The sequence below is a fragment of the Mesocricetus auratus genome, unplaced genomic scaffold, assembly GCF_017639785.1.
Source record: "Mesocricetus auratus isolate SY011 unplaced genomic scaffold, BCM_Maur_2.0 Super-Scaffold_100022, whole genome shotgun sequence".
Lineage (NCBI taxonomy): Eukaryota > Metazoa > Chordata > Mammalia > Rodentia > Cricetidae > Mesocricetus > Mesocricetus auratus.
The window spans coordinates 11,977,759-11,988,705 of NW_024429203.1; positions in this window are offsets into that span (position 1 = coordinate 11,977,759).

Consider the following 10,947-nt stretch of genomic DNA (forward strand, 5'->3'; position numbering starts at 1 on the left):
TTTTCTGCTTTCATATTCTTCCTGGAAAATTGCTCATGAAATGTCTTTCCCACACATTTGGATCTATGTCCTAGAACTTACATTAGGCTCCAGACCTGTTATTTCAACTTCCTCTCTTGCCTGCTGAGTCTGGATAGCCAAAATGGCCAAGTCTGTTAATGCTTTTCCTCCCTCTGAGTGCTCTAGTTTACTCAATCATTCAAACCCTAAGTCATTGGGTTGACTTCCTCATACCTTGGTCCCACTAATGTCTTAGTTCTTAGCCTTGTCATTTCTCAGCTGGAGTCTTTTAATGATCACTTTTATAGCCTTACCACTTGAATCAAGTGCAGCTAAAGTGGCCAGCCATGTCAGGGATGCCAGTGTCTTAAGTGAAATTGTGTGTGCACACTGATATCAAACGTCAGCATGTAGATTCCTGGGCTCAATAGGAACTAACTGAACTGATTTGGGATGGAACTCTAGGACCAACGTTTTATGTGCATGAGTCATGCTGAGGTAGGTGGTCTGGGGACTGTACTCGATGAAGTACATCTACAGGATAATTCAGTCAGTCCTCTTGGCAGCTCTGATGATAATTATTTTCTGGACTTGATCTAACTTTGTTAGAGCTTACCCTCTCCTTCTATTCCTAAGTCCAGCATTCAAGGTCTGTGACCAGAATGGCATTAGGCTAATGACTCAGGAATGTTTGCAGTCTGATTCATTCATTTTTACTTTGATGATATAGTTGAAGGAGCGCCACTCCTTGCGCTACAACAGACAATCGTATGAAAAGTAACTATGAATAGCTCAGATGATGCCAAGTGCTTTTGAGCTTGTGGTTCAGATAGATGTTGAAATTCTATGTGGATTAGCAAAGGACAATGGACAGGAAGCAAGGTACCTCACCTGGGTCAGCAGGTGGAACAGGCCAAGTATACAAAGCTGACATAGCCCCAGAGGCTAGAGATGTGAGAATAGGTAAAGATGGCCAACTCTACAAGGAAGAGGCCTCTTTGAGGGTACTTACTTGCAGAGCACAAAACTGAAGAAAAGTACCATTTAAACCACATAGTTCCTCTCTAGCAACTCGTACTTGACCTTCTGCTTTGAAGAATACCATAGGAGTGTGGAGAAAGCTGCCTGCCCCTACTCCCCTGGGAGAAGGGTGTTACTCCCCCCATTTGTCCCCTGGTCACTGGATAAGCAAGGACACTGGAACCATCCTGAATAGAGCTCTTTACTCCATGCCATCCAGACTCCTTGCAATACACCGAAGAAGAGACATTTGAACAAAAATTATCCTTAGAAAAACACATACCATTGACTGGAGAGTTCTTACAGATGAAATTTTTAATTTGTATTATTGTGTATGCAAATGTGCACATACATGTTGTATATGTGTGCGTGTGTGTACCATACTGCAGGTTGGGGTCATGGGATACTGTGGATTCAATGCTCTCCTCCCCACTTTGCGTGAGTTCTGGGGATGAGATAGGCTATCAGGAGTGGGTGGGAAGAGCCTTTACCTGCTGAGTCGTCTTCTTAGCACAAAATGAATTTTTAATAATTCAAATGAGACTGTTACTAAGAGTAGGGTGTCTTAGGCAGTTTAGTAAACGTACTGGGATTTCCAAGCAGTGACTATCTGTCATATTAAGTCTTCATTTATTAAGAACAGAGCTGATTTTTCTCTCAGTTCTGGAAACAAATAGTTCAAGGACTTGTGCTGGTATGTTCACTGTGTGATGGAAACCTAGTCTCTGCTTCCAAGATGGCTTAATAAATCCCATGGGGAAGCTGCAATCCATCCCTCCATGATCCCTTGTGTGTCCATCTCCTGATGCTAGCACATCAGGAACTCGGAGTTCTGGAGGAGACACAGACAAACCAAAGCATCATTCAAGGCTACTTCTGCTGAGGGCTACATCAGTGATGGGTCCAGAAATGTTTAGCTTTGCCTCATCAAGGCTGAAGAGAGACACTTGCCATCTCTCTTTCAACATCAGTTCAGTGTCTTAAAAAAGGCTCAGGTCGGCCGGGCATTGGTGGTGCACACCTTTAATCCCAGCACACGGGAGGCAGAGGCAGGCGGATCTCTGTGAGTTCGAGGCCAGCCTGGTCTACAGAGCGAGTTCCAGGACAGCCTCCAAAGCCACAGAGAAACCCTGTCTGGGAAAACCTAAAAAAAAAAAAAGTGGGGGGGCTCAGGTCACTGTGTCATCTAAGTGGGCTCCCTTCCAGGAAGCTGTAGAGCTCCTTGTCATAACAAAAAAGTGACCACTCTATCTTTTATTTGGCTTTTAGATGTTTGGGGTAGCCATCCAAGGCACTGTAATCAAGGAAGCAGCAGACAGGCCCAGAACAACAAAGAAATCTTGCATAGAGGGAAACCTCTTGTTGGAATTGGGCCTTGGATAGCACCTGCTTCAAAACACGTATAGTCTGAGGTTCTTTATGAAGTCAGACAAGACCCCTCCTACATGCATTTTTTAGGAGGAGCATAAAGATTGTTTCTAACTGAAAACTGACTTTTATGCTCAAATGTGAGCTGAAAACACCATCAGTTGCAGCCAATACTAGGCAGAAGTAGCCCAGATCTTCAAAGACGAACCCGCCTTTTCATTGCCTGGAAACATCATCTTTCTGGAAAGTTCACCCAAGTTTTCTGGCCATAGTCCCTCTTGAAGGTGTAGCATGAGCTGGAAAATGAGTCCCCTGCACTCTAGATTCACTCCTCAGCGTGAATACTGCTGACTTAATGTTCATCAAAAAGTTCAAGACACGCCAACACAGACTCCGAAGAATCATGCTTCAGACCTTGGAAGAGGGAGACAGAAGCATCAGCATTGCTCTGCTTTCTGTCCTGTAAATGACCATTGTGGTGGTTTGAATGAAAAGGGTTCCCATAGGCTCATCGGGAGTGGCGCTACTAGGAAGTGTGGTCTTATTGGAGGAGGTGTGGCCTTGTTGGAGGAAGTGTGTCACTGGGGGTGGGCTCAGTGTCACTCTCTCTTCCTGATGCCTGCCCTTCCAGATGTAGAACTCTTGGCTCATTTTCCAGCACCGTGTCGGCCTGCTGCCTGCCATGTTCCTCCCATGATGACAATGAACTCAACCTCTGACCTGTAAGCCAGCTCCCATTACATGCTTTCCTTCATAAGAGTCGCCATGGTCATGGTGTCTCTTCATAGCAATAAAAACCCTAAGATGGTTATGAACCAAATGGGGACCCCTGCACTGATCTTGTAAGGGGGTGGCTGAGTACACCTCTGCTGTGAGCTGCCTATACAGTTGTTCTGGAACAGCTCAAAAAAAGAAACAAAACCCTTTTTTTAAACATTGACTGAACGTGTGTGTGTGTGTGTGTGTGTGTGTGTGTGTGTGTGTGTGTGTGTGTGTGTACGCTTGCCACGGTGCACCTGTGAAGGGCAGAGGTCAGCTGGCAGAAGCCAGTTCCCTCCCACCACCTGGGTTATCGAACTCAAGTCATCAGGATTGGCGACAAGTGCCCTTCCCCACTGACGCATCTTGCTAGTCTCTGGGACAGTTCTTCGGAGCCTGTGGAGCCTCTGGGAGTCTTGCTGGAGCTTGCTGAGGTTCTGAGGCAGCTGGGGGAAAGAGACCATGTGATGATGTGTGCACGGCCTTTGGCCTCCAGCCTGCACTGAACCCCTTGTTTCTGCACCAGCTTACTCCTTGTTAGAGTGAGAAAGAACTTGTGAATGGAGGAAGGACTTCAAGGAATGGAATGTGAACAGTATTCAGCAGAGAAACCAGCACCTGCTGGTGTCCACCATATGAATGAATTGTCAAATGTCGGAGGGGAGGGCTAAAATGAGGGTCTTCCTGTAATTTTTGGCCTGGGCTCTGATCCTGCTATTAGCCTCAGCCTCCTGCCTGTAATGTACACCCCCTGTGGTTTCTGTCCACTTTCTGGGGGACAAAGGGAACTCTTAATGGTTCTTTCCTCTTGGTAGCTCTGCAGTGAGAGTGGCTTCCTCTTGTCACTCTGTGGGTGTTCTCTGTGGGTGACCCGGGTGCTGCGTGTGTGTGGGGGGAGGGTGATTCTGTAAGTGTTGCACACTGTGTCTCACTAAACATCCAGAATGAAGTTCTGCAACACTGGGGGGCTGCCACAGTCCCTGCTAGGGAAAGGATGTGGGAATTCTGGAACAAAGTCCTTCCCCAGAGAGAGCAGGCCCAGGAAATGACTAAGCAGTCCGCACAGTAAAAATGTCTCCAGGAGCCTGAAGTACAGAGGGCCGTGGCAGACATGGACTGAGAGCTGTGACATCCAGGAGGGCAGAGAGAGAGGTGCGTGGAAGCACCGTGATTCAGAACAAGGAAACCTCTGAGGCAGAGACGGGGAAGATGGGGTGCTGAAGGGGGCCTCCCCTTGTCCTTGGCTCTGTCTGGCCCGTCACTGGTGTGTTCTTATTTGTGAGCTTGGTGATGGAATTGCTATTAACTGTTGTCCCTGTCAGTGTTGGCTGGCATCCATCAGGTTCCCAGAAGAAGACCCCCCCCCATTACCACATTAGCTCCTCCCCAAGCTGATGCAGGGTGCTAGGGCTAGACTCCCATTCCAGAGAGACATTGGAAATTGGGGTGGGGGTGGCTACCTGGTGACTTTGGAGAATGTGTGCATCCTTGAGGGGCATACCTGTATGACACGTCTGTTTGTTCTCCAGACCATTCCATCTTTCTTCTTGCTCTGCTTCCCAAGCTCCTGGAGATATGCCTGATGTCCCTGGAAGAGTCTGCAGGTGACCAGGAGTGGGGAGGCAAATGAGTTAATGGGATCTGTTTCCCTGTGGGGCCCTGTGTCCCTATGCAGAGGCTTTGGGTTCTGGGGGTGGGAAAAAGACGTCTTCATTCAAGTGTCTGCATCCCAGCATTCAGGTCACCTTTCCCCAAGCTCCAGAGGCTGCACCATCCCCATAGCCTCTCATCAACCCAGGCCGTATTTGTGCAAACAGCTATCAACTCCCCTCATCACCTTGGTGGGAGGCTGTTTCCAGCAGGGACAACAGTTAGTAACAAGGTGAGCTTCCTGCAGGATTCTGTGGGATGGGACATGTTGGTTTGAGTCCCTCTTGAGAGTATTGACCTTATCATATTGATGGCAATCTTGTCCCTTTAGTTCTTAGATGTGAGTCTGGGTACCTCTCATCATTCTCGAAGCCTCCTTAAGGTTCCTATATGTAAAGAGAGATACTGGTGCTACCCACTTTGTAGTTTCTCATATAGATTAATGGAGGGCCAGGTGCTCGTTGCTAGCAAAGACTTGGCACAGTGACCCTGACCTGTGGCTTCTGTTCCCCTCACCCCTCCTCCACTAACTTTCTTCTGCCACCAGGGAGAGGGAGCAGGGTTCCTATGGGCAGTATTCCTCATAGCCTGGCGGCCTTGTGAGTGATAATTAACCAGTGGGAAGATGGGCAGCCCCCATTGTACAGTTATGAGCATAGAAGGGCTGCTGCCTTCAGTACCAATGCCTCCTGTTTGAGAATTTACTTAGACATCTAGCTTCTTTTTAGCACTCTTTGTTTGCTTGTTTAGTGAATGTATGTGCATGTGTGTGTGTGTGTGTGTGTGTGTGTGTGTGTGTGTGTGTGTGTGTAGGTCAGAAGTCAACTTTTGTTGCCATTTCTCAGGTGCTGTCCACCTTGTTTATTTGAGACAAGATCCTACTGATTTGACTAGACCGCCTGGCCAGAGAGCCCCCAGGACCTACCTATGCCCCGCCCACCTCCCAACCACAAGGATTATAAGGGAACAGCATGTGCCTGATGTTTTCCCCCATGGGTTCTAAGATCAAATTCACATCCTTGTGTTTACATAGCAAGCACTTTACTGAGCTGTCCTCCCAGCTCCTCTTCTTGTTTGTAAACTTAAGGGATGGTCCTATCAGCAAGAACAAGCCATCCCCCCCCCCCCCCTTTATCCTCTTCTACTGACACTCCTGCAGCATTGAGCCTTAGATGTGCTCCAACGCCAGGGATGGAGTTCCTAGGGCAGAGCCGGGGAGAACGGTAGAGCTTCTGTGATGCTCAATTGTGTTCTGCCAGGCCAGAGAATACACACTGGATCCGTTTAAAATCTTTTTTAGAATTTATATTTTTTCATATTATAATCCCAGTTACCCCTCTCTCCTCACACTCTCCCCTCCTTCTCCTTCCCACCTCCCATCTGCTCCTCAGATAGGTTAAGGTCTCCCCTAGAATGTCAACTAATGTCACTCCATTGAGGCAGGACCTAGGCGCCTCCCACCCCCCCCCCATATCTAGCCTGAGCAAGGAAGGAATGTCTCCATAGAGAATGGGCTCCTCAAAGTCAGTTTATGCATTCTAGTTAGATCTTGGTCCCACTGCCAGGGCTCTCATATACTGCCCAAGGCACACCTCTGTCACCTGTATTTAGTGTTCCTAGTTCAGTTCTATGCCGGTTCTTCAATTGACAGTGCGGAGTCAGTGATCGCTCACTAGCTTGGATCAATTGATTCTGTGGGCTTCCCCATCATGGTCTTGACTCTTCCCTCACTTCAACTGTACTCCAGGAGGTGGGTCCAATGGTTAGTTATAGCTCTTCACATCTGCTTCCATTTAAAGTTTCTGGAAGAGGGATCTGGTTTCTCTGGGGTTGTAGATACACACTGGACCCTATTTACGATCAAGACTAGAAGGAGTGGGTATGCCTGACGCCAGCTTCACAGAAAGGGTTCCCCTCAAATCAAGGCTGACAAAGTTCTGAACCTGGATTCCCAAGCTCCCCATGATTGGAAGGCCTTTGTTACAAGCTTCAGGGATTTGATACAGCTGGGATCAACATTCTGAATGACACCCTTGAGAGAATTCTGAGAATCCTCCTCAGAATTCTGGGTGTCTGGAAGAACAGAAGGGTCTCAGCTAGAGAAATAGCCAGGGTTATAGAAGAGAGCTTAGAAGAGGGACAGGGAACAGCTGCGCCGGCCTGGAGACAGCGGCGCGGAGGGGAGCATGTGGTGGGGGACATGCGTGGGCCATGGGTTCACTTGGTCCAGGCAGTTGCCACCTGCTCTGCACCCCGAGGAGCCAGCTTATGTTCAGATGGCCTTCCAGGCAGCAGTCCCCGACTCCCGAAAGTCATTTCCTGAAGCTGATAATGAGGATGACTCACTTGGAACCTCAGCAGCTCTAAGGGGAGGGAGGAGGAGGGTAAGATACAACATGGGGTCTGTCCGTTCCGGAACCAGATGCCAGACCAGGCCAGGAGGCAGCAGGGAACCAGGAGACTGCTTCTTCAAGGCACACACGCACACATGCCTTCTCTCAGCACTCATAGAGCAGGACAGTGTGCTGGGGTCAGGGACCACTGGAGTGATGGAGCTGTCTCTACTGTTGTTTGTTGGCGCTGGGGTCCAAGACCACTGGATTCATGGAGTGCCAGCGTCTCTACTGTCCTTGCTGCTGATAACCTTGAGAGGCTGCTGCTCTTCCTGTCCCAGTTTGGTTTCCATGGGAACTGGATGGCAACGTGATCACTTTGCTGAGGTGAAATGCTCCAGGATGTCTTGAATACCACCACCCGAGAGGAGACCATCTAAAAGATTGCCCTGCGGGGCATTTCCTCAGAGCCCTTCCCCTTCCTCTCAAGTTGCAGGAGTCCAGGTTTTCTGCCCTCACTTCCATTAGCCCGGGGGAGGGGCGCGTGATATAGGCCCTCTCCCCATGGTCCTTGAATCTTCACCGTTCACCAGCTGCCTTGTTCCTGGTGTGTGATAATTGCTTATTGAATGAATCCATGGGTGAGGACTGGGCTTGGAGAAAACATAAGCAATCGGACGCTCTCTCAATACATCCAGTTAGCAGAGAGCTCCTCTCACTGCATTTGCCGTTTCACAAAGGGACATCAGGGCTCAGCCCTAAACCACTGTGTTTTAATTTCTCAAGAAATGCAAATGATACATTTGAGAATAGACGTGGCCAGGCTGGCTGACTGACAGCCCCTGAACGTTCCAGAATAGGCCACTGACTGTTGAGCAGGACACTGGTCAATGGACAGACTTGGGATAATCAGTTCCTACATTGCTCCTGAGATCATGGGGAAACCCCAGGCTCTGGGTTCAAATCCTAGTCCTGTTCTTAAGCAGCTATGAGCACTCATGTGGGTACCAGGCCTGAATAAATCGCAAGTCCTTATTCATAAAGTAGGATAACGATAGATTTTGTCTCAAGGCTGTGCTGTGTGCATTACATTAGTCAACATACACAAGGTGCCGAGGCTGGCGCCTAAACACAGCAAGGCTTGCCGGTTCTACTGTTGCCATTCTCCTATTCGTTATGAGATATGATATTCTTTCTATTTTTACGTCTGTGAAATTGCAGGACTTTTCTTCTATCTTGTTTGCACACAGAATAAGGCTGTGCCCCCAGTAGACTGTTGTAAAGCCACTGGAGTCCACCGCGTTATCGTTATCCCCAACGGCTAGAACAATGCCTGGATAGTAACAGGGACTCCGTGCCTGTTAGGAGGAGGAGATTCTTCCTGTTCCAGGTGAGATCTTCAGACTCCACACCATCCTGGTCATCAGTAGTTGCTTGGCCATGATCAGAGTGGAAGCGCCCCCTAGCCAAAGACCCTGCTGTCAGGCAGGCTGTGATCTTGTTTCTTTTGGTATTGGGCTAGGTTGGTGATTAGATTCTCTCAGCCATCCGAATTTTGACTGTGTATTCACCAGGATTCTCCAGAAAAACAGAACCAGTAGTATGTGCATATATAGAAATTTTAGAAGATTCTAGAAGCCAGCAAGTCCATACCATTTGAAGTAGGCTGGCGACCCAGCAAGGAACTGATTATGCAGTTCTAGTCAAAGGTCTGATGGAGAATTCTGACTCAGGAGAGGCCAGAGCTCTGTTCTCTTTAGGTCTTCCCCTGGCTAAGTGAGGCTCACCTGCACGAGGGAGGTCAATGTGTTTTACCCAACATTTACTGATTTAAACACCACCTCATCTAACAAACACCTCCACAGACGCCAGGTTCTCTGCATGCCTAAATGCTACAGAATAATCCTTCAGTACACTGTGCATATGTATTACTCTCATTGGTTAATAAAAATACCGACAGGCTGGTGGACTGACGGGAAGTGCAGGTGGGACAGCCAAACCAAGGATGCTGGGATGAAGAAGGGCAGAGTCAGAGGAGTCACCAGCAGATGCAGAGAGAAGCAAGATGGCCTGCCATACTGAGAAAAGGTAGCAAGTCATGTGGCAAATCACAGATACGAAATATGGGTTAATTAAATGTAAGAGTTAGCTAGTAACAAGCCTGAGCTATTGACCGAGCATTTATAATTAATATTAAGCCTCTGTGTGGTTACTTGAGAGCAGATTGTGGGATATAAACTTCCATCTATACCTAAACTCCGACTACAGAGCCCAACTTTCCATTACCAGAGAAGTCCAGAATAGTTCTTAATCACATATCTCAGCCTCTTGTACCAGACAAGCTGACATAAAAATAGTCATCGTAACATCACATGTTCCCAAAGGGAAGGTGTCACCTTAACTGAAGACCAGTCTGGCCTGGGGACACTACTCCTGGTGTTTGCTAAACTGTACCGGTGTCTTCCGCTATCCCCCACAACTACTCTGTATTGTAAGTAGCAAAGGAAAAGAAACGGGTCAGAGTTCAGTAAAGAACCCTGGGAAAGCAGTCAAAGTACAATTTACATCTGGTTGGTCTGCCTTTAACTCCTGCTTTTGAAGGATAATAATTACTCTTGCTCTATTGTTTTAAGCTTACTGTGATTCAGGCATTGCCCAAGTACCTTAGAAACATCTTCTCTCTTAGTCAACACCACAGCCTATCTCCCTTGCCCTGTGCCAATGCTGTAATCAACCTTGTCTGGACACAGACACCCAGGAGGGTGCCAAACAGAATCCCCCCCTCTCTCTCCTCCTTCCCTCCCTCCCCCTCCCTCTAGTCTTCTTCCCTGATACTTTTACTGAGCAACTGCTTGCTCTGGGTGGACATGCCTGCTCTGCTGTGCGGCTCACACTTCATCTGTTCCCCACGCCTTCTAGTGGTTCCTGAGATTAGTGCCTGTCCTCGTTGACACAGGTTGGATGAGCTGAGGACAGGAAGCAGTGATGCTGCAACAAGCAGTGATGCTGCAACAGCCCAAGCTTTCCCTGGTCTGCAGTCCTGCACCCTTGCTTTGTGCCCAAGTTCCTTCGTCGTCTGAGGCTCCTCCCTCTGTGCCGGGGGAGGGAGCTGTGGATTTCATTGGCAAGCTGTCTGTCTGTCTTAGCATGTGCCAGGACTAAGTGCCACACTGATGGCCAGGGCAGCCCGGGGTGGATGAGACTGTCCGTGGATGAACCAGGCCATCATTTGGTAACAGCACACAGCGGGACGCGCCAACCTGTTGTAGTCATCAGTGTGTTTGAAAAGCATGTGTCTTATCATTGTCTTTGCTCTGCTGTCAAAGCTTTACAAAACGGATGCTGCATTAGGACATGGGATTTGCCATCACCCAAGTCTGTCTCCCTGGTAATAAGCACTCATATTTGGCTCCAGGACAAACGCGCCAAGACAAATTTGTATTTCTTAAATTAATAAGGTGTCACCACAGGCTCCAAAGAATGGGACCAATGATGGACCGAAACTTCCCAAACTGTGAGCTAACACAAGCTTCTTTTCTTCGCAAGTTGAGTTACTGTGGGTGGTTGTGTGGAAACAGAAGGCTTGCAAACACACTTAGCTGTTCAGGCACGAATCCAGGGGATCTGTCCTGATTTCATCCTCTCCTCTTACTCCTCTCCTACTCGACAACTGTACCCCTTAACTCTCCCCCGAAGCTGTCTTCCTTCCGCATTTACCGGTTGCTTCTGTTCCCGTGGCCTGAGCTTTGAGCGTCTCCTTCCTGGGCTAACTAACACCTCTGCTCCCTAATTGACTGCTCAGTAACCACAGTGTCCT